This window comes from Uloborus diversus, chromosome 3, assembly GCF_026930045.1.
Source record: "Uloborus diversus isolate 005 chromosome 3, Udiv.v.3.1, whole genome shotgun sequence".
In the NCBI taxonomy this organism is placed as follows: domain Eukaryota; kingdom Metazoa; phylum Arthropoda; class Arachnida; order Araneae; family Uloboridae; genus Uloborus; species Uloborus diversus.
Genome location: NC_072733.1, coordinates 94,150,216 through 94,172,844, shown reverse-complemented (window position 1 = coordinate 94,172,844; position 22,629 = coordinate 94,150,216). Strand labels below are relative to the sequence as shown.

At 32.4% G+C, this 22,629-nt stretch overlaps 1 protein-coding gene across 2 annotated transcripts in view; it reads left to right on the top strand.

The window, feature by feature from the left end:
• Positions 1-22,629, top strand: part of LOC129219294 (transmembrane protein 163-like) — a 128,343-nt gene that overhangs the window by 20,019 nt on the left and 85,695 nt on the right. Inside the window, exon 2 of one of the 2 annotated variants that reach the window (XM_054853635.1) lies at positions 14,494-14,571. The exons of the other annotated variant lie outside the window; for it this stretch is intronic. The gene's annotated coding sequence lies outside the window, so the exon portion shown is untranslated. The remainder of the gene's footprint in view (positions 1-14,493; positions 14,572-22,629) is intronic. 2 annotated transcript variants of the gene reach the window in all.

Below are 22,629 nucleotides of genomic sequence, written 5' to 3'. Positions count from 1 at the left end.
ATATTTAGGGAAATAATCTCAATTGAAATATATTACTAACAGAAACAATTTGACATTTATGCGACCAAAACTCAAGGAGATATTCGAGTTTAAAGTTTTAAGGGACCAGATAGAAATGAGATAGGAACTTATCGTCCTTTCAGAAGAATGATAGGTTGTCAAAAGTTAAAAAACAAAGTATTTATGTTTTTTAATGCTATTCAAAAACAAATGCAAATTTTATTCTGTGATGCGCGAAAACACTATAAAACATTAATCAATTTGAAAAACCAGTTTTGCACACAAAAATTTTAAGCCTTTTTAAACTGCTATATTTTCCCTCAAAAGGTGTTATTGACAGTGAGTGTAAAGTGGTGTAAGTCACGAAACGCTGCGTTTCATATCTGGGTGAACATTGGTCGTACTAATGTCAAACTTTTTGTGTTGGAATTACATTTTAATGGTGATGACTTCCCTGAATATAAGTTGGAGAACCTAGGGCCCGTATAAAAAATTGAATTTTGTATCATTTGACTCATTCTTATTTTTGCTTCAAACTTTCAATTCCTTAACCTTGCACCTGATTTTGAACATTTTTGCAATTAGAAGTATGCATCTTGGACAAACGGTTGCAAAAAAGAAGGTCTTGTTGGTTAAAACGAAACACCCTGTATAATCTATGTACACACAAACCTGTTTTTGTGCGGTCTTTCTTTTTGTACAATTATTTTGTGTGATTTTTTTTTTCCCCGCGATATATGAAAATTTCAATCAGATTGGGACTCAATTGACGAAATTATTTATGAAACAGACAAAATGTTTTTTAAAATGAACGAAGTTATCTTTAAAACGAACAATTTGTTTTTATGAGGTTCTTATCCACCGCACAAAAACAGGTTTGGGAGTATTAAATCAAGTGGTATAATTTTGTAGGGCTATCTGAAGTTTGTATTAACTGATTTAAGTATCATTTTATGTTCCTCAGCATTAGTTTACTAACCATTGTTTTCATCATTTTATCTGTGTAAACATATAAGGGTCATTCTCCAGAAAACGTAACTTTTGAACGCAAATATTTTTCAATTTCGAAACCTTTTGTTTTCTTTTTTTTTCATTCTTACAAGAAAGTGTTACCTTCTAGAAATAACCATAAACAATGGCCCAGCTAAGTTCCAATTATTTTACTCATAAATAAAAAAAATAAAAATCATAAATTTTCATATTATGACATACTATGTACCTATATGTTCACGTTACACAAATTGTGCTTAATAGATTACTGTGAGTATACCCTCAGGAAAATTGATGGGAACATCACTGCTTTTAATTAAACAAGTTATTAAGCAACAAAAAGTCACACAAGGTGTATGACACGCCACGAAGGTGAGAATTCACATGTTGTGAACCAAAAATTTTCAAAAAAATAAATAAATAAATAAATAAATAAAAAAATTGTTGTCAGGTTTAAATAGATATGTTTTTGATGACATTAAAAATCAACGTTAAATGAATTGTTCCCTAAAGTTTTTACTGTAAAAGCCGTGTGACTGAAAAGTTACACTTTTTGAAGAATGACCCATAAACATAACTGCGGGACCACCCACTAAATTAAGGCACGAGCCGCCACTGCAATATATAATCTTAAAAATAACTTAAGGTGAACTTTGAAACAAAAAAATAGTAAATTTATAATGCACTGCCACTGCATGTGTTGATATTTCTCTAAATAACAGTATTATAAATACGTAAAGACTAATTTAAATGAGTAGGGGAATGTGGGGCCAAGTGAAATAGAAAAGATGACTGACCTTTTTCAAAATGAATGTTTAGAAATTTGTTTTGAAAACTACAGTACATAAAGAAAAAATATTGTATTTTATAATAAAACCTACATTGAAACATTATTTTTTATTTTTGGCAGTAAAATCGCGCCTTCAAAAAAAAAAAAAGTGGAAAATTTTCGCTTTTTTTTTCATTCGACAAAGTGAAAAATTAAATATTTTCTATTCTACTACAACAAATATTTCCGATCAAATGAATCAGTAAAGAAAAGGTAGAGTGAATAAATGAAAAGATAATGGAACAATAAACACATAATTAAATAAATCAATTAATTAATACATGAAGAAAAATAAATTAACGAAAAATGAGTGAACTAATTAGAAAATATATAAGTGACGATTTTAAAGAATTAACGATTTTAAACAATAAATTAGGGAATCACTAAATTAAGGTATATTAATAAAGTAATCAATAAAGAATACGTAAGATTTAATGAATAACTGAAGAATTAAGTGAAATGAACTGTTTCACTATGCCCCATTAGGATGGTCACAAGGCATATGGGGAAAACTTTTTTCCAACTAATCTTTTGCGGCACCCCCTTAAAATGTGCCAATAGACTAGAAAATGTGATTTGCAAAGTTTCAAGTCATTTCGATGATATTAACACTTGCCGCAAAGAGGCTAAAGTTAAGAAAAATGGCAATTTTTAGCAAAAAATCGTAGTTTTTCATCTGTAAAACCAAAACTATTCATTCTAGAAACTTCGTTCTGGTCTCATTTTATAGGAAATTTTATTCTCTTTAAGTCTAATTTCATCTAAATTCTTGTAAAAATTTATTGAACATTATTCAGGATTTTCCAAGTCAGGTCGTATCTAATATCCTCAAAATCGTGTAAAAAGAACGAATCATCTATATATATATAAATGAATGTTTGTCTGTATGTCATCCATGAACTCAAAAACTACCCGGCAGATTTGGCTGAAACTTTCACCGTTTGTTATTTTTGGTACTGGGAATGTTTATAGACCAGTTCGAAAAGAATCCGATCGATAGTTCCTTTTTTATTCCAATTTAAGTCACAATCCATTGGATAAATACGAATAAAATTATCGGTTGCAGAAATTAATTCTCGTGAAAGATCTCATTGATAAGAAGTTAGCTGTTGCCACTTTTTTTGAGTTTGAACAAATAAATTCTTTCTTTATTGTTTTATGGCTTTTCATGCAACGGGGGGATTTAAAACTTTTTCTATTTGATATTTTTAGCGATTGATTGATCTTGCAAACTGCGTGAGTACAAAATTTGAGTATAGTCACGGCTTCACTTGATACTTGGACCGATTATTATGAAAATTGCTATATATATGTATTTTTCCACGGAGAAGGTGCATAATATGCTCATTGAAGTCACTCGCCACCAGGTGGCACTGCAGAGTAGCAACTTCTGCCCCGTTCAACCGATTGTCATGAAAATCAGTATAATGATGTATTTTTTTGTTGGCGTAGCAACGCGCGTCGGGTACAGCTAGTTATAATATAAATTGTATTGCTTCTTTTAGTTAATGTTTGTAACCCCCTTACAATGTTAAGCTATCAGAGCAAAAATAGCAATATTATCAGAAATATATGCAGTGAAATCCCGTTACAACGAATACCGATACAACGAAATATCTGTTTCAACGAAAGAAATTTTCAGCTCCGATTCGATTTCCATTACGTTGCTTGAATTTCATTACTACTAGAACCTGGTTACAACGAAGAAAATTTCTGGTAATTTGAAGTTCGTTGTAACAGGATTTCACTGTACTATAGTTATGTCTCTAAAACTCAAAGCTAAAACAAACTGCATGTAAAACTTATGAAATTAGCTATAGAGGCCATAAATACGGAACGTTGCTTTCCTCCTCGATGGTCAGGGCTAAACACTAGCTTAAAAATCCCGGTCTTGTAAGGGTTTCCGACCCCCCAGAGAAAGGAAAAACTACGATTCCCAGAATAGTGGCCTGTGTTCTTAGACGAGGACTTGTTAGGGCTTTCGTTAAAATGACAGTCATTTTGTGGCTCCTTTCTGCAGTATAAACCTGCGTTTTGTGAGCACAGTTTGTTGCCCAGAAAAAGTTTTTGTATTTAGCTTGTTGCTACCACATCTTAGAAGTTGGTTTGAAAGCAGTTTTGATTTGCAAAATAGGTATGTCCACTATTCCTCAACCAGAAAATTTTCAAGAATTTCAGGATGAATGATATAGATAAGAAGCAATTCGAAGCAAGTATAGAAGATTAAAAACAAAATAAGCAATCATGGTGAAATTTCAAGCTTTCTTTTTAAGAAATAAAAACAGTAGCAGCTTAGGGATGCCTATAAGAAGTTCATTCCATTTTGTTTAACTTATTTAGGGAGTCTTTTTCCAAACAATGTTTACCTGTTTCCGAGTAACCGAAATAAGTACCGAATGTTACTTATCGAGTACCTAGCGCTATTCATCACACAAGATGGATGGCAAAGGCCATATGACGTAGTAAAAAGCAAAGGGATGTAAGTGGACTTTTTAAAGTTCCTTATAAAATGCGTTTAAAGTGCAGATCCTAGGTAGACTTTCATTGAACTGTTTTTTCAAATCATGCTATATAACAGCTCTAACCAGAGCTACTATTACCATCTCTTGCCCCTAAGCAGAGGAGACGTTCCCCAATTATTTGTAATAATTATCTCAAAAATTTTAATTTTGGCAGTTACATTCCTTTGCTTCTCACTGCCTCATATACCCTTTAAAAATATATCTTCTCAGGGATGAGCTTTCCTTAATCGATTTAAAGATAAAAGGTATTGATGATATTTGGTTGGTTATCAACAATATTTATGGAAGAGTACGGTTTATTGTCTGCGATCCAGCTTTGGTCCCCAACCAAGATGTACAGTTAGTAAAATTTTTGGTTCAATACAAGAGTATTTATGAAGATGATGTAGGCACAGAACTACCTAAAATAATTAACCATTTGTAGTCCCTGTAATCAGACAAGGTTGCATTTCCCTTTTTTGATGATACTTTAGGGAGAAAAAAAAAGATCAAAACAAAGAAGGCTGCAAAATCAAAATCCGAAGTAGGAGATAATGAAGATGATTGTGATGATAGGGATACAATAGCACAGCTCAATCTGAAAGAAGGTTAGTTTATTGGACAAAGAAGTAGATTTTTTCATTTCTCCTCATACTTTTTAAGATATATAATTTTGTAAAGAGATTTGAAATCGATACAAAGTTTTTAAATACTGATCTTGATGAATAGTGTGGAAACCAATATTATATTAAAGCTAAAAAGATAGTAAACAGTTTAAGGGTTGTTAATGGCACAGCTGAAACAGGTGTAAAACTAATTTCTAACTAAACGAGTTTCTATTACAAGTTATGTCCGAATGCAGGCACATTTTTCCATTCATCAAAACCTATCATATTGAAGCCATTACCACTTTAACTTCTAAATGAAAAGAAATAACATAATGATGTATAATTTAACAGTGTAAGCAATAAAATGCATTAGATTTTTTTCTTTTCTTTTTTATAATTTTTAACACTGCTTTCTCTTCTGAATTACTGAGTTCCTTCATTTTAAATCAAAAATTTGTTGCATTTAATTTTTAAAGTACCTCCAAATGAAGCATTTTTAATGGATAAATGAAAATCAACAAAGAGCAAATAAATGTAATTGAATATTATAATGCTTTTAGGTATTTGCATGAAAATTCCTTATTGATGATACCTTTCACGACCTGACCTGAAAAATGCCAAGTACATTTCTATAAATTTTGTTTAAAAAATGGATAAGATAACTCATCACGAGAATAAAATTTCCTATAAAATGAGACCAGAATGAAGTTTCTAGGATGAAAAATTTTGGTTTTAAAGAAGAAAAACTACGATTTTTTTGCTAAAAATCACTGTTTTTTGTAACTTTAGCCTCTTTGCGGCACGTGTTAATGTTATCGGATTGAGTTGAAACTTTGCAAATCATGTTTTCTAGTACATTGGCACATTTTAGGGGGGGGGGGGGGTGCCGCAAAAGAAATTCGAAAATCGATTTTTTTGTGACCACCCTAATGCCCCATATGTAATGTGACTAATTGTACAAAATATTGAAAATAAAAATTAGCGTAATGTTAACTAAAATAATATTGCATCGAATATTAGAATTGAGAGGTCTCAATTAATATTTAAAATATTGATAACAAGAACTTTATTATTTTATAATAACAGAAATAATTTTTGATATATTAGAATATGGGTATCAATTTCTGAAAATAGCCTATATTGTTGCATGCCTTAACTTTCGATGGCCTTCTTTTTGACTGGAATAGACAACAAGTGTTACTACATATTTAAAATATTGCCAGATAGGCTGGAATATAAGAGTAAATATTTCACGATTTCACTTTGCTCCTACTTGAAGTGTTTTTTTTTTTTCAAAGAATACTTCAAAATTGTCTTCATTAAGTGTTTTCCATTTCAGTTGCACGAAAGGAACTCCTAAACCCCCACTTTTCCCCTGCCAGTTTCACAAACAAACATGAAAATTATTATCTTACTCTTGAGTCAATGACTTATACAGCAATTAAAAAATTTCAGATGCCAAAAAGAAAAAAAAAAAAAAAACATTCGTATTTGAATCCAGTCCCAGATCAACAATGCCTTCATTAAATGAAACTCATTTTTTACGCACATACTTGTTCTTAAGTTTGCATTGCCCTATAATTTCCGGCCGTTGCAAAATAAATGAGTTCAGTGTTATTAAATTTTGTTTTTAGGGTCATTAGAATTCAAGGTTAAATACATTATTTTAAGCTGCACAGTTACATCACTCTTACTTTAAAAAAGGAAGCAAAACAATAGAATTAGATTCAAAATCATCTGTTTTTAAGGTTGTCTCTTCTACATTATTTTTACTTTAGTTGTCTTTCAATTAAATTTTCAACTTCGCTACTTTTAATTTTACCTCGCAAGCAATACGTTCTTTTTTTAATTTTCAAATCAATATTTTTTATAATGAAATATTAATTTAGTAATACATTCTTATAGTATTTTTAAAAAGCCGAAATTCAAAGCAGTGTAGGGGGGAAATGGCGCATAAATAAATCTACAATTGAGTGTCTTTGGTATCATTGCGTAAGGGTAAAATCATGCTTAATTTATTTCGATAAACAAGAGTAATCATTGGCCAGAGTCTCACCGTCTTGCAGTGCAGTGCAGATACGCTAATGCCTCCAAATGCACTAAATTACAAGAGGCTGCATTATAAGTTTAACTCGTATATGCTCTTGGACGATATGTTTTTCGTTTTGCAAAGGAAAATACATTATTTCTTTATAATCATTTTGTGTATTTGTAGGTTTGTGCACTGTGCAGTTCTTTCAAACTGAATATTCTATGCATTTTTCTTCATTTACGCTTATATTTTTCTGGAATATTATTTAGCGCTAAATCCTTATTTACTTTAATTTCAAATGGTTCTTCGGATTGTTCTTTTCACAATATCTAACGATTGTTTTGCATATAAGAATAGTTCTTTATTCAAGAAAAATTTTATGTAAGAAGTACATTTGACTCAACGTGCTTACTTTCTCATTGTGTTTACTGAATAGGGAATTCTTTCTACGATTCTTTTTAAGGATTATGAACACAATTTTAAAGTGTTGCGATTTGTTAGTACTCTTTTCGTATTCTATTTAGTGTGTTGCTTTTATTTAAATTATAAAAGAAACGCAAGTTCGCTGAATTAAAAAAGATAAATAAATAAATAAATAAAAAGAAAGAAAACATAAACAAATATCCTAAAATACTAAATACTATTATAGCGTTTAGACGTATAGCATAATCAACCACTGCAGTGTTTCTCAACCTTTTTTGACCTGCGGAACGGCAAAAGCGTTAAAAAAAAATAAAAAAAAAAAAAAAAAAAAAAAAAAAAAAGGAAAGAAAAAACGCGAATCTGTGATATTTTACTCCCTTCTTTCTTTTTTTTTCTTTTTGGAAAAAAAATGACGTAGGGAACGGCAAAGACTTGATAAAATTTTTTGTGAACAGTTGAGGGTTTTTAACTTTAAAAAAAAAAAAAAAATAGAGGAAAGGGTGTAAATATGAGCGCCCTCTCTTTTGTTTTTGATTTAACGTTACTTAAAGTTCGAAATATTCTACATTTTTGTCTTAGCAATTATAACAAATTATTAGCAATTATAACAAATATCCTAAACGCGAGAAGGGGAAACAATTATTAATCTTTTTGATTTCATTTTAAAAATGGCGATTTAATAATATTAAAGCGGCCAAAAATAGTTTAAAAACACGATAAAACTATACAAAACGGCAGAGAATTTATTTATTACAGGGAAAAAAATATTTATAGAAATCGCAAACACAACTGTGTCTTTCAGACCGGCCACAATCTCAGTGTACTCATATTTGGCACATAACACATTTCAACAACATCTATCCCCGAGGTTCATAGAATTTTCCATCACGAAAGATGCAAGTTGCATCGCTTGAGAAATAATTTTTGTTGATTGAAAAAAAAAAGAGATGGAATAATATAGGCACTTTGAACATGGGGGCCTATATTTGCACCAACTACACCTAAGAAAGATGAACACTTTCACTTGTAACGTGTGAAAGCGTGCGTGATAAAAGGTGTGCTTCAAAAAATAGCTTAATATTCCGCTTTCCGGATATTAATACGAAGTTGTTTTTAACTAAACGTAAGAACATGAAAAGAAAGCAATTTCACATACCTCTCAAAAGTTTTCAGTGTAGAAAAACAAAGAACACCTCTTCGTACTATAACTCACGCTGCATCTACATTTCTTGAAAAAATGTTTGCAACGGATCTCTACTACCTTATATTAGTATAAACGGTACCATCCTTAGAGCAGGAATTAGTAAATGGAGGGAGCACGTCCGATCATTGGCTTAGCAAAAGCTGACTCAAATATCCCAAGCCACGTGACTCCACAACAACGAATGGTTGGCACGTTTTGCGTGAAACAAGCAAAGGAAACCTGATTTCTTCCAATGCTTTGCTTCAAAATCTATCACGTGACTTGGGGTCTTTTCTTCACGATTAACTGTCTTCACACTGCCTCCATTACATCTCTTCTCAATGATACCATCTGCATTACTGATCGGCAGTCTTCAGTACCTCCCATAGCCACTAAAGAGGGGTGCCCGTGTTTACACCTGTGACCGTTTTTTCACCCTTTTCTCTATTAATGTGGTCCATATTTTAGGTGTCCACCGTTGCTTTGAATTTTTGAAAGAACAATAAAAATCTATAAAATGACTCATAGAGCCAGTAAGTACATACAACATACCAGACAGCCCGGTTACCACAGTCAGAGACTGCAGAGTTTCGTTCTTATTAGAACTCATCAGTCTGGATTAGGGGAGGGTGGGGCACAGTGAGACGTGGTGCACAGTGAGACAAACCTATTTTTTGGATTTTAATATGGGATTCTGGAATATAAAGTTGTTGCTTGTGTTTGCAGTCAAATGATGTTTTTTTTTTCTTATTTCAGGCCGGCAGTTTTTTTTTTTTTTTTTTTTTGACTCCCGCATGCACCGATTTATAATATTTTTTTATGAATGAAAATTAGTCATTTGATCACTTTCATTGTTTTACTTATGTAGCTAATTATCATAGAAAACATTTAAGATAGGCTTTAAACGAACTTCTTTAAATGTTGAATAAAACGAAAAAGGTAGAGTGGGGTACAGTGAGACAGTCGTAGTTGGGGCAGGGTGAGACAGTCTCACTGTGCCCCATTCTGAATTCTGACGCGAAGGGGATGGATTTTAAAATTTATTTTATGATCCAGGAGTGTTCAAATTGCTGTTTATTTACTTCAGAGGTACTTTCACTTCATCAAAAAGGCAAATTAAAATACGTAAGAGGAAAATATGGACATTTTCATACTATTCCATGATAAATTTATTTGTGACTAACCTTCTGATTCCAAGTGGCATTTCAGACAAAGTCGATCATAATAACCTGTAAATTATAGATAAAACTGATAAAAGAGTCCTCTTGATCTAATGTAGCAGTACGTGTTTTCTGAGGTTCTTAAAGTTACAGAGAATATCCAAAAACCGAAGACAGAAAAGGTCGAGCATTGAAGAAAGACATAAAAAGGGTAAAAGTATCATTGCAAGTGATACTCCTGGAAAACAAGTTTTAGAAAAAAAAAAAAAAAAAAACACGAAAACTAGAGAAATGAGAAAAAAAAAGGAGCCAAAAACATAGAAAATGTAGATTTACACGACACTACTGTTGAGGAAAAAAAAATTAAATGAAAGATCTGATATTTAATCAACTATGTTGACATGTGTGAAAATCTACCTTCTAGGTTTGAAGGGTTGGATCGTGAGACACTTAAAGTAGATTTTGTTCTGATAGAATTTGACATTAACTAAAAATACTTTTATGTTGGAAATGCTTTAATATAAGTTGAAAACGATGTAGACTTGTGCATTAGTTTTTTGCGCAAACGTAGAACCATTTTGACTGTTTTTATTAGACCATCTGTACCAGATGTTGCATCCGTTTCGAATAAAACTATTTAACAGTTGATAGCAGCTCTTACGAAAAGAAATGATACAAAGCAAAGTTAATATTTTTTGTGGTTTGAAAATTAAATTTTTCTTTAGATGTATGATCGAAATTTGAATATTTTTTCCTTATGATTTAATTTTGATTTTAAACATTGAACATAAAATGTTTCACTCAACCCTGCTGTCTCTCTGCGCTTTGTATGCTGTGTCACTGTGCCCGGTACGCTGTCTCACTGTACCCCATGCGTGGGGCACAGTGAGACAAAATTTTACGTTTTTTTATATTCTCAAAAACTTTAAATAGTAATGAAGTTTTTTGTGTCTCAGAAGTTTGTACACTTTAGCCGCTTTCCAAATCCGCCATAAAATTTTTCTTCTAGAATCAAAGTTTCCAAATTTCTTAAATTTAATATTTTTCGTCTCAGTGCGCCCTCCCCTCCCCTAGTGAATAATTGAGCTAGAGGCAGATGTTACCTCATTGAAGCTGAGAGCCTCAAGAAACTGGTAGATAAAGTAAATTTATCTCACCTCATCAATAGAGTTACATTACTTATACAGCGAACAATGAAGATCATTTGGTCATTATGAGTATTATATGGAGACTAGCTGACCCGTGCGAAGCTTTCAAGCTTCATTACGGTAATTTAAAAATTCGATTTTTTAATGGCAAACAGTCACGAATTGTTTGTTTATTTTTCACCGATGACGGTGAAAGAAGAAATAAAACCTATGTTTGTATTTCTTTAGAGATGTAAGCCCCCCCCCCCACCGAAAAAAAGAAACACACTTAAGATTTGCTATTCTGATGCTGCGATTTTAATGTGCGGTTCAGAATCCTGCAATAATTTTAAAATATATATTCATGGAAATTTATACCAAAACTATACTCCGGATTAAATGTCATGCAAAAGCAACAAAGCCCATATAGGGATCGAATTCACAACCTTTGCGTTTCCAATACGACCAACTGAGCTATACGGTATTATACAGTAAAGAAACGCTTATTTAAAAAAAAAAACGAATTTTTTGAAAAATCGCCACATTGTGAGTTTTTTGTTTATTTTTCGCCAAAACGGTCAAACGAAAATCTTTAAAATGATTTCTTACTTAAGAAATTTGATGATTATTCATAAAGTTATGGCGTTGTCCCCCCTCCCAAAAAAAAACCCTTTGGAATCAATGATGAAGAAATAAAAATTAAAATAATATATTTTTGCCCGGGTGTGACATCACACACAAAATCGAACTCAAGCCCTTATTATTATTAACATGACAGCATATGAAGCTCTATCCAACCGACCCAAAGTGTCTTTATTTGCTGATGCTATTCACTGAAGTATGTATAGTAAAAAACAGAAAAAAAAACTTTTTTTAAAAAATATGTTGAAGTATTAAATAAGTTATGAGCGTAGTAAAGCAACAAAATACAGTCGACTCCCGCTACAACGCGATTCAACTTACGCAAAATGGCTATAACGCGGATTTTTCACGAGTGACGAATTTTAGAGCTAACGCGAATTTTTCGTCTACAACACGAATATTTTTTGGAAGGAAGTATCGGCTTTGTTATTGGCTACTAAATATTGATTTCGTGAATGTTATTACATCCCTTTAAGAATCACTGACAATGAAAGTTCCCACACCAAACTAGTCTACACATTGCGTTGTTAGTGCATCAAATAGTCACTCATCATCTTTCATTTTTTTATTTTTAATATTTAAATGGATTTAATATAATGGGCACCTTAGTGGCACCTTCATCTAAAATTTGTGAAGATGGGAAGAAAAAGAAAGTTTCTGACTAAAAAAAAAAGCTAATATTCTCGATATGCTTGAACAACTACAAAACGTCGACGGTTGCGCGACAATAAGTATGAGTGAATATTTCCATACATACAATTAAAAGTCAAAACAAAAAGATATACATTAAAGTTCAGAACTTAGTTTCAATATTGAAGCTTGCAGAGCAGTCTAGTAAAGTAAATATTAGTCAGGAAGAGGGACTGTTGCCACAAATTGAAACGTTATAAAAGAAAAGGCGAAACAACCGTATTTAAAAATGTATTAGATAACGATCTGATCATGGAGCATAAATCATCATTATCTTCCTTTTTTAATTCCTAAATATTGTAACTGTATGTACTGTACAGTGCAATATTTATGAGCATTCATATTATAGTCAGGTTCAAATTATATAGCTTCAATATTATAGTGCAGCATTTTATTATTACTGCATACTGTGCTTACCGTGTTGTTTTATTTTACGTCTTTCCCTCTTATTGATCACTCTTTTTTGCATCTTAAAGTATTCATGTTGAGTAATACAATTTATTTTTTTTAATAAATACAGTAAAAGTTCAGTTCTTTATGTAAGAAACTGTAGTGGGTCATTATGCAAAAAACGTAGGTTTTTGAAGTTGGAATTCAAGAAAAAAAATCTTCAATTTTTTGGGAAACTAATTTATATTTTTCCTTTTAGGCACCTTTTTACTCTCACATAGTTAGTCACATTATTTATTATTTATTTTGTAACTTTCTTTTGTAGTTAACTGCGTAATAATAAGTAATTTTGGATGCGAACGGAGGGTAACGGATAGTAAATAGTATATATTTTAAATGTTATTTTTAAACTTTTCATTTAAATAAACATTGCATCTTGTATGAGGAACACGATTTGAACTGATTAAAATGTGCACATCTTTCTTAAAATGGATTTTTAAAAAACGTTGTACGCTCCATTTCTGATTGTATATCCTCCATTACATCTATACTGCCGTGTGCAGGTAAACTGCAGTATCTTAAGAAATGAGTTTTCGAGATATGTGACGAAACGCGTTTTGGATTCAATACTAACAATATCGAAATTTTGGAATTAGACGTCTTTTTCGCGCCTTTTTTCCAGCGGAAATCAAATAAGCGAGCTTGTACCATAAAGATAGCGTACAATAGATGACAAAAATGCAAAAAAATGAAAAATGAAAAATTTGCAGTTACTGCCCTTTACCTGCACACGGCAGTATACTGTAATGGAGGACATAGAAATGGAGGATATAAATACTTATGTTTTGCTATGCACATTGTGTTGATTTACGTTAAAGCAACATGTTAGTTAGAATTTAATTATAAAAAAGTGATTCACTTTTAACTATAGAAAAAATTTTTGTACACAAACAATTCTTTCCTTTTTTAATCAAGAATGGAGTATACACAAAGTTAAGGACCTATTTGACTTCAAAGATAATAATGCTGAAATTCTTTCACACTAAGTTCTTTAGCTTCACTATGAAGACCCAGAGTTGAAAAGGGCTAACTTGTGATTCTAAACCTCTGTAATGAACTGCCAGTACTGCCGTCAAAAGGAAATTCTGTTACTTAATTAAATCCTGAACGGAAGATACAAGAAATACTGTTACAGTGATTCAAATCATTATGAATTCCATATGTTTTTTTTATTTTATAACATAATTATTTCAACCAATTTAAAAAACATCAAATGATTCAAATTTCACTATTAAATCTGTTATATTTTTTTGTGTTGAGTAAATAAATGAAAAAGCACATGGGAAGAAATGTGTTGGGACATGTAACGGAGGCATACAAGTATCTCTCCGTTCAGTGAAAAAAACAATAAAATTTTTTTATAACATTATTAATTTGTATTGATCATTTTCAAAATTTGTTATACTTTTCGATATCTCATAAAAAAGTGTTTAAAGATAAATATTTTTGAAACTAGCCACCCTGAACCCAAAAAAGCGCGTTTTTTTGTAGAATGACCCTAGTGTATAGTTGAGGAATGTTTGAAAGTAGTTTGAGGTTTTTTTATAAGTGTCTAAAAGAATTTTGTATGCTTCTAAAAAGATTGTATTCATATATTTTTTCCACAACGCGAAATTTCGTTTTACGCAAGGAGCTTTGGAACGCATCCCTCGCGTAAGTCAGGATTCGACTGTAAGTCGAAACTTACGTTTCCTCACGCTTCTAACGGCATAAGAATTACAGGCTGCATCAAGGTTTCGAAACAGCGGGGAGCGTTTTTGTATCATTTAATTCTATGCATTGCCTTACAAATGTTATTTATTGTATGTTAAGTGTACATGTAAAGCGTGATAGTGGTCTAATTTTTCCATTCCGGCAGGGCGCCCAGAAAGGGTACAAACTCTGGTCCAGCTGGACCTCCGATTGAGCCATCCAGCTGTTGTGGATACAACGCAAGGTAAACTTATTAATTTAACCGAAACACTCAATCCGGTGTTTTTAAACAGCTTTTTTTTTTTCAGGAAAAATATTTTTTAGCTCGTGGGTCTATTTTTCATCATTAACCAGCACGATAAGCTTAAAAATGAGATGTAAATCATAGAATTTGATCAAGAAATAAGGAAATATCTCTCGTAGTGACAGAAAAAGAGACTACAGAAATAATATGTAAGGTTTGCATAGCGTTATTCAATAATTTTTATGTTGCTGGGACATCTTTAGCAAAGTATGCGTTCTATCTGTCTATTAGTTTTAATAAGTTATCTGAAACAAGTGTATGATATTCCAAGGATATATCATAATAATGAGATGAGTCTGAGATGTTAAGGTTATCCTTAACATCCAGCCTTTATCCTTAATGAAGCCAACTTTGTCCTTTGGGTCTAGGCTGTTAAAATTATCCTTAACATCCAGCCTCATTCTAAACCAAGTCTTTAACCAGCCTTTATACTTATAATTAACATCCAGCCTTATTCTAAACCAAGCCTTTAACCAGTCTTTATAGTTATCCTTAACTAAGTCATGAGGGTTTAGCTTTACTTTAAATATCACTTGAATGTGACTTATTAAAGATATTCAAAACTTTGAGACGAGTGTTAATTCTAAATATTTATAAATATATAGATTTATATTAGTCCTTAATGGCAGTTTAGAAAACTACTGCCAAACAATGAAAGTATGCCCTTTCTGAAAACCACTGTGACTTTAAATATTGCGTGCTATAAATGAACGCGGGGTATCGTATGATATGGTGTATCTAGATTTTGTGAAGTCTGGACAAAGTGAAATTTTTTCGCTGTCTTAAAGAGTTCGCAAAATCATTTGATATTCCTAACATTAATTTTTTTACTGAACCCTCGTTTATATGCATACTGATATGATGCAAACACTACCTCAAAAAAGCAAATAATTTGGTAATCTTTTACGTAGGAAAGCAAAGCAAAAGTTAAAGTGCTACGTAGGTATGAGTTACTTCAAGTCTTCTTGTACGAAGAAAGTTTCAATATCAATTCCTGGAATTTTACGTTGAATAATAATTTCAATGAGTTGATGCAGTGTATGTTTCACCGTTGTATGTCAAACATTAATAATGCTAAAGAGAAAATTTCTCACAACTGAGCGCATGATGTAAAACAGCATTTCTCAACATTTTTCCGGCTCAGAGCTGGTAATAGTTGCAGGGAAAACCGCGGACCAGTGGGCTTTTCTTTCTGATAAACATTCGCACTGGTTACTGCAGTATTAAGCCTGTATAATTTTGCTTATGTGACCCATAATGTTAATAAAATGTTTGCTGCTGCTAATTTGTCAAGCTGAGTCGAAGTGGTGAAACACAAAGAACATGTCATAATCAGTAAGAACAATTACAGACAAAAGGGGGGGGGGGTGTCGAATATGCCCTGAGCTATCCCAGAGAATTTGGCGCCTTGAATAAAATTATTGTTGCACCTCAACCTCATCAAATTTTGTTACATATATTTAACCCTCAATAAACTTTCTACTTAAAAACATAGCACAACAATATTTCCATGCGTTTATTACACAGAAAATCCATGAAATATGGAGGGAAAAAAAAACTGTTTGAACGTATAGGCGGGCTCTACCGAAGCAACACACAATCGCATTGAATACAGTAGAAATAAACAACACAGGGACTTTTTGTAAAGAATGAATATATAAGTGTCTTAGCTTCTTAATTTATTCAAGCACTGGATAAGATTCCAGTTCTTATCTAAAACAGCGGCGTACATTTTAATATGCGAAATGAATTAATTTTTATTTCTTTATATACATTGTTTTTCTGCAAAATAATTTTTTTTTTCAACGTGGACAGGTAAAAATCTCAAATTTCCAGTCAGATTTTTATGCGGACCGATCCGGTCCGCCGGACCAGTGGTTATGAGAATCGCTGATAAGACAGTATGTAGGTTTTGCATAAATAAACTCCAGATATTTTATACCAACATATATTTTCTAAAACATTTTCCATTTTTGGTGGCCTTTGATAACGTTTCAAAAACAGGTGTAATTTCAAAACAGATCAGATTAGCTTATTAAGATTAACGCTTAGAAAAGTTCTTTAAAAAGTGTGTGATTGTTTCGACTGCGAGCATATTTACTGCAGATTTGAAAAAATACCCTCTAGGAACAAGACTATCAACTATGCACTACGCTCCCCTTTACAGATTTAAGAAAATAGCGTGTTATAAGATCAATACATTTTGTTTCAAATATCTTAGCAAACATTTAGACAGAGCATTGACGTCATTTTCTTTTATCTTAACATCTTGTTTGCAACCATATTACTTAATTTAAGCTGTAGAATTCCTCAGCGGTTTCTTGATAATTCTTGGAATAATGAATTTGGTTACTGGTGCTTAGGTTAGAAAAATAAGATTTGAGGTGCTGATGAAGATCACGTAGCACAAAATAACGGATTTGGATTAGTTTGAGCCTGATATTGCTGGATACTTAATTAGAGGATAATTTTCTAGCTTTTGCGAGAATCTTGTCTTAAAATGAGGTATTTAACTTTTTGTCTGATTCAAATTTGAAAAAAAATCCAATATTTTAAAAATGTGTGTCATTTATTTATCGAAAACATTATGCGATTCAAAGTGAAGCATAACTAATTTTTTACTTATATGTATATAGTTTTTAATTGTTGAAAATTTTACTTTGTATAAATTCTAGTTTTTAGTTCTAGTAAAGTATTGGAAAGGCTATTTATGAATCATTATTTACACTTATCAGTTTTAGTCTAATGGAGTTTCCTTATGAGAGTATAAAATCAAAGTCAAATAAAAACAATATCTCGACTAAAAAATATGTTTTGTAATTACAAGAGCTTCTTAGGCTTCTAATTTGCATTGTAAATTTCGACTGTTTAGATGTTTAGTTTTTCTATTAGCTTTATGTTCATGTTTAAAAGGTATTTTCTCATGAAGGGAAAGTGAGGCCACACCTTTAAGGTTTGAAGTGAAACTGAAAGATATTTATAGTAACTTCTATTATTAAAATAAGTTAGCATACTTTATTATACATTTGAAAGGTAACATTCTGAGTGTAGAAGTGTTGATGTTCATAAATATTTTACATTAAATTTTTTTGTCAACCCTTTGCAAAATGATGGTGCCCCCGTGTTTGAAAAAACCGGACACCACAAAACAACAATAAAAAAGGCTGTTTAAAAACGTCTGTTCAAAAGTTGGGGGGGGGGATGAAAAAAGACACAAGCTAGACCAAAAAGTTCTATAATAGGGTAGAGACGATATCTGGCAACAGTTCCATGTTCCAGCAAGGGGAAAAATTAGAGTGGCAAAATACAAGAAATTGTATTGATTCCGAGTCAACTGAAATATTACCACTCTAATCTTTATTATAAATACCACTCTAATCTCTCTCGAACTAGTCTCCGTGCTTGGTCATGGCGGCCAATGGAAGCAGTATACGAGTCGTTCCTCTACCCTATTATAGAGCTTTTTGAGCTAGACAACACAAAATAATGATGTTTATACAACTACACTATAAAGAATGATTACCAGCAAAATAAAAAATGAAGTACTGTATTTTCCCACACAATCCAAACAGGCATCATAAGATCATCTAGGCCTGTCATTTTGGTGATGGGGGGGGGGGAAGGGTCAATTGATTTTTGAAACATAATATAATTATTCATTTTTGAATATAATTCGTTTTTTTTTCATGTAAAACGTATCAAATTTATACTCTTTGCCCCATGCCCCCTAGAAAATCTTGAAACGACTATCTTGTGCTCTCAAAACTAGGTAGGGGAGAGGGGGCACAATTGAAAGTTTAAAAAATGTTTTATTTTTCATATAGATTGCTTCACAATAGTTTTGCCTAACTGCAACAAAATATGAAAAAATTTACCATTTTACTTGTACTGTATTGAGTGGGCAAGGGTTTCACTTTTTCATTTTTGTATCCTTGAAAGAATAAAGTTATAAGTTTTTTGTAGATAATCTTTTGTACCTACAATTCTAAATGAATTTTCAATATTTAAAGGAAGATTTTAGATTTAGCTTGTAAGTGACTTGATTCGTACGAAATCTTAACCTTTTTTCAAAAACTTGAATACAAATGTTGCAGTTCTCGAGGTAAACCCAATTCTAAAGGTAACTTGAGAAAACCAACGTAATTATACATGAAATACACCGCAAGCTCAGTCAATTCCAACCGAGGACTGCAGTTTCGTGCTTATTAGCACTCATCACCCCGGCATAGTAGTGACTGAGCTGAAGGTGGAAAATCCTTAATAGTACGAGATCCGGCTGCAGAATTCTGCACTAATCGAGTATAAAGTCAAAATAAAATTTTTATATTACATTATGAAAGGGGCAATGTGTTTTGGCTAGGTTGCCTAGCAAGAAGTGCCCGCAAGTATTTTTTATCAAATTAATATTGTTTGACAATTTGGGGTAAAAATGACGCATTTGTTATTAAAATAAACTATACTCTACTTCAAAGACATACACCGCAAGAACTTGAAAAGTTATAGTTGACGTTGCGCAACTGGCCGCTACCTATTCGCAGCCACATGTAAACGGGTACTATAAGTGCACATTTATGCACTCATAAAGTATAGTCATCATTTATATATCAAATTGAAGCTAATTTTTTTCTGAGCGTGATAAACTAAGGTTGCCTATGCAAAAATGGCCGCAAGTGGTGGTTGCCAGCTGTTAAAGATTGCTTAGAATGAAAGAGTTAGCCCTGTGCAATATTCGTTCGACAGGGATAGCTATAGCCAGCTCTACGCATGGGCGTATCCAGAGAGGGGCAAGGTTGGGCAGCTCCCTCCCCAACTTCGAAAATAAAAAATATTTAGATTAAAAAAAAATAATTGACGGTTGTTTCAATTTCTAAATTTATCAAAGAGCTCAGATGTAGTAACTTGTTCCTGAGTTTGAAAGTGTATACATCTTCTTTGGGAGCTCACTGAAAGGGAAGGCAATTAGTGCTTAGTTGGTTTAATACCGCACTCATTTTATAATTTCATTGCTTCCAAAATCTTGGAATAAAAAGGGGGGGGGGGAGGGTGCTAAAAACCAGTCTCCTAACTGCCCAAATGATGGGCCTTTTCAGGTACGCCCCGGACTCCCCTGCTGCTACCTCCCCTCTCCTTTCATGGTTGAACTGGATACGCCCTTGGTTGTACGAGTTTTTAAAGTCATCGCGCATGCGTCAATTGTTAGTGTTCTCAACCAACGGAGCAAACAGTAGTAGAAACAAATTTCAAATGCTCCAAAAAAATAAAATTAATAAATTTTTGTGTGGTTACATTTAAAATCCCATATAACATGCATTCCTCAATAAAAGGTAAAATTAATTTGTATTGTAAAAATATTTAAATAACTTTCTTGTTTTTCTGAAAAATTTTCTGTATAATATAATTATCTTTTCATTAATAACTAAGGTTATATTCTTTCACAAATATTAATCTTTTATTTTTATTTTATAGATGAAAGACATTTTACCTTTTATTGAGGAATACATGTTATATGTAATTATTATTTAAAATGTTTATTATTTTAAATGTAACCAACAAAAATTTACTAATTTTATTTCTTCTGGAGCATTTGAAATTTGTTTCTACTACTGTTTGCACCGTTAGTTGAGAACACTAACAATCGACGTATGCGCGATGACTTTAAGAACTCTTACAACCAAGGGCGTATCTAGCTCAACCAGGAAAGGAGAGGGGGGAGGCAGCTCTAGGGAAGCCCTAATGGGCGAATTCGGCAAATTGTGTTTCATGATATGGCAAAAATATCCCCATTCGGAAAGTTTTGTTTGACGATATGAAAAAAATATCATTTGGCAAAATTTGGAGTTTCATTGGGCGAATTATGATTATTCGGGGAAATTTGGAATTTCATTCGGCCCATTGAGGGTTTCCATCCAGGTAAAATTTAAAGTTTGGGGCGCACCTGAAAAGGCCCATCATTTGGGCAGTTAGGAGACTGGTTTTTTTAACACCTCCCCCCCTTTTATTACAAGATTTTAGAAGCATTGACATTCTAAAATGAGTGCAGTATTAACCCAACTAAACACTAATTGCTTCCCCTTTTCAATGAGCTCCCTAAGAAGATGTATACGTTCAGAAAAAAATAGCTTTAATTCGATATATAAATGATGACTATACTTTATGAGTGCATAAATGTGTACCAATAGTACCCGTTTACATGTGTTCGCGAATAGGTAGCGACCAGTTGCGCGCAGCGGCAACCATAACTTTTCAAGTTCTTTAGGTATATTTCTTTGAAGTAGAGTATAGTTTATTTTAATAACAAATGCGTCATTTTTACCCCAAAATATCAAACAATATTAATTTGATAAAAAATACTTGCGGGCACTTCTTGCTAGGCAACCTAGCCAGAACACATTGCCCGTTTCATAATGTAATATAAAAATTTGGCTTTACTTTAAACTCGATGAGTGCAAAATTCTGCGGCCGGATCTTAGACTATAAGGAAGCCAAGAGTGCCAAACAAACTGGTAGCTAATACAGAATTAGCACTGACTAGACGAGTGACCGAAGCAATGGTTCGGTTCAACTCGAATATTGAATATATGCCGGGCTGATGAGTGCTAATAAGCACGAAACTGCAGTTTTCGGCTGGAATTGACTGAGCTGGCGGTGTATTTCATATATTTCTGCCTCAGCCCTGGCTACAAGGCGGTAACTTACTGAATACAACGTAATTATAGCACATATATTCAGATTACTGCATACATATGTCTCAGGGTTTCAAGGAACCCCTTTTTCAATGCAAAAGATGTGAGCTTTTGGATATAAAGACATCTGCCACGTAAACCCTCACAAAGTAAACGTTCTGTAATTGTGTTGGTTTTCTCCAATTGTTTTTCAGCACATAGGTATTTCTTTCTTTTTTAATTCTAACGGTGTTAGAACTTAGAAAATGTACTTTTAGAGCAAAGATATTTTCATTAATTTTCAACTATGATTTATGCATGCATATGGAATAAGTTGGAATGCACTGATTTGACCAGTTGTTTTCTCACTCACTGTTGTATGGTCAGACTAAAAACTCGCTGAATTCAAGTATTTTCAGGAAATGCACAAAAAAGTTATTCAACAATATTAAAACACTTATTTTCCTTATAAGGTTGGTTAAAACTGAAATACGGATAAAGCTTTCAAACTTTTTTGCACTAATCATGTTAAAATTCATCACAGTGACTTGGTTTTGCACATATTTCTGTTTTGTGGAAGTTTTTCCAAATCATAGTACTATAGTTTAAGCGAGCATACAACAACAAGAATTTTTGTATGAAATATTATCAATAAGAGTTTAAGAGGAGGGGTCCCATTAAACCCGCAAATGTTTGCTATAAGGGGTAAGTGGATCCCCCTATAATAATGGAGGTTTCAAAATCCAAAGAAACTCTGATTAAATATTTGTATTAGTGAAATACAAGCCAACTATGATGACTTAGTGGGAATTGATAGCTTAGCCTAAAAAACTGCTAAAGCTGGTGATTATGTATTTGTGAACCATACATGAGAGAAAACCATTAAGATTTAAGTAGGTCTAATATTGGAAGTTGATGATACAACTTAAAAAATACGGTTGCATTTGCAAGAACGAATAGAAATAGTGGCACTTTTTATTAGCATGGTGCAGATGATGTTGGAATAATTACTGTGGATGAAGCGATAATCCTTAGCCAACTATACATAGACGCAGTCATTTAGTGCTTTCGATCTCTTTTTCCACTTATAGTTTTGGCTAAATTACTCAAATTGATCTTAATCGACTGTATTACGTTCATTAAACACTCTTTTATATGTAAAAGTAAAATATATACCTACAGGCTTTCAATACATTTCAAAAATGAAATTGTTTTGTTTTGTTTTTCGTTTTAAAATTAAATAATGATTTGAAAGACAGTAAATATCTCATACACGGAAACATTTACAAAAAAATTCACACTAAAAATTTAAATACTTTATCATGTAAGATCCCCT